This window comes from Sinocyclocheilus anshuiensis, unplaced genomic scaffold (assembly GCF_001515605.1).
Source record: "Sinocyclocheilus anshuiensis isolate Anshui unplaced genomic scaffold, SAMN03320099.WGS_v1.1 scaffold3423, whole genome shotgun sequence".
NCBI classification, from domain to species: domain Eukaryota; kingdom Metazoa; phylum Chordata; class Actinopteri; order Cypriniformes; family Cyprinidae; genus Sinocyclocheilus; species Sinocyclocheilus anshuiensis.
Window position 1 is genome coordinate 122,337 of NW_015548183.1, and position 2,418 is coordinate 124,754.

The window sequence follows — 2,418 nt, forward strand, 5'->3', positions numbered from 1 at the left end:
CACGAATCAGGCCTCTGTGGCTCTCTCCGACGGCCTCCGGAGGGCACCCTCTCCCGAGTACTAACGTTCATGGACTACATTTCCCATACACCCCGTACCTGGGACTGATTACTGGCACAGGTGTTTCCCCTTAGCTTCCCCATTTAAGCAGCTCCCAGACTCTCAGTGTTCGCGAAGTCTTGTATTGCCCCGGCTACATTTCTGAGCGTTTATCCTGTTTTGAGATCTCTTGTGTATTACCTTGGACTGTTACTACTAGTGTGATTCTCTGCCGCCTGCCCCGACCCTTGCTCTGCCTCTGTTTACTCTCCTGGATTATCCCTGCTGTTCGTGACGCTGTTGTTTGATTACTGCCTTTTTAACTCTGCCTTTGATTTAAATAAAAGCTGCAAATGGATCCGCACGCTTCTGACTCCTCGTTACACTGTGTGTGGCCAAGGTGACCACAAACACATATACAGCTCTGAAATACAAATATACAGGATTTAGAACTTTAAAAAAAGGCTTATAAATTTTAAGTAGGCCTATGATAATAATAATAGATGTCTTTTCGGTAAATTATGCAAAGTGAGTGATTTATGGTGCAGCACAGCTCATGCCAAGAGCAAGGGGCTGAGATTTGAAACAAGCAATAGCAATTCTTCTAATGACTTATGCACGTTCTGTTCCCATTTATATCTGCTGAGCTGTTGAATTCTCAAATCCCAAAGGTGTGATCTTGTACTAGTGTGAGAAAGTGATTCACACTTGCACTTAGAAAATGTTGACCTGCTGTACTATACCTCCTCTGAGATTTAACAGCTGCAAAAAGACATGTAAAGTGAAGGGGCTTTCCTGGGTTGTAGTGAGCCATAGTAAAGTTACATCGACAGCTATAAAGCAACTGTTGCATCAGACCACAGTAGGTTGTCTTTTTCTCTGGGTTCTAAAATAAAATGCCAATATACATGGCACTTTCATAAGCATCCTCCTCTGTTTATCTCTCAACAAATGTCAGAAAGGACCATGATGATGTTCTGAGGTTCTGATACGTAATTTTTGTTGACTAACTGGGCAGGGAATTTTTAATTCCCAGCATGTTTTCCATGTGACTGGGTGGGAAAAGTACATGTTGAAATTAGTCATTATTGTGTGTGTTTTTGAGCAAGACAGAGGAAGAGAAAGAGGAGGGTGTTTAGGTTCTGTTATGTTAGAATTCAGAAGGATTCATGTTGCAGTGAAGTTTTGGGGGTTACTAATAGGGAGAAGAATGGACCCATTTTATTGGACAAATTATTGTGCTGCTGTTATTGTTGGTTGTATTTTTTTCTTGTGCTTTCTGTCAGCATTGTATTGTGAAAACAAATTATTGAATTGATTGAGCCAACTAAATTAAGTTCAGCCAAATCATTTATTATTTGAGTGTAATATAGTGTTGCTTCCTGCTATTATCCTTGTAGTATACAGTATACAAATCTACCTACACTCATGTGTGTCATAGTACTTTATGTGCAACTCGTGAGCTAATTCAACTATGTGCCATTTACTCAAAGTACACAGGAAAGTGAGCAGAGGTGAGAAAGGCACCTAAAAGGTTGTGATTTTTCTCTTTTTAAAATATCTATTTAGCCTGAAATGTATTATTTACTCTCCCAGCATTCGTCTGTCGTGGGTGCAGTGTTCTCTCTCTCTCTCTCTGTTTAATGGAACAGCATCACCTGCCCTCATTTCTTTATTCAGAAAGCCTTATGAAGTGCCGGGAGACTCAGCCATGAGGTGGAGAGCATACAGATGCACCAGTTGTTTACCGTGATTTTTTTATAGTCATTGTATTGAAAGTGCCGTGATCAAGTAAAGAAATCGTTTTGGATTCGGAGTAAAGCGGCGTTTGCGCAGCTCTGTAAGATGATTTGATGTAACAGTCTGTGATCGGTGGCACATGCATGCAAGACGACCGAGCGAGATATTTAGGCGTGTAGAGGAGCCGGATTTGCAAGGATTCTGGTAAAACATGTCTGAGGAGGTTAGCAGAGTAAAATTCAGCTGATGCTCTGAGTCCATCTGGGCTTTTTAGAGCAATCCGAGAAACACTGACGTTTAAATTGCATGGGGCTATTTTTTCCTCTGCGAGCGGGTAAGTAGGTTACGTTACTTCACCTGTTCCTTACCTTAAAGTCATACAGTCACCACAGTATTTTTCTCGTTTCACAGACTCTGGTCTCTTTACGCAGAAATATAGGCTACACTGTAAAATATGTTGTCAGGTAAACTAAAACGTGTTTCATATGGAAACGCTTACTGTTTTGTCAACATTAGTTAAAAGACTGAATCAATAACCTGACTGTGACTATATTAGAATACACAAATCGAAGTATGTTAAGGGTAGCTAACAACTGCATGTTTTTAGTTAGTTTTAGTAAATCATCGTATTTGAGGTAA

At 40.5% G+C, this 2,418-nt stretch overlaps 1 protein-coding gene across 1 annotated transcript in view; it reads left to right on the forward strand.

The window, feature by feature from the left end:
• The first annotated feature begins 1,734 nt into the window (after nt 1-1,734).
• LOC107704827 (protein BEAN1-like) overlaps nt 1,735-2,418 on the forward strand; it is a 62,696-nt gene continuing 62,012 nt past the window's right edge. The window contains exon 1 of the mRNA XM_016507853.1: nt 1,735-2,113. The gene's annotated coding sequence lies outside the window, so the exon portion shown is untranslated. The remainder of the gene's footprint in view (nt 2,114-2,418) is intronic.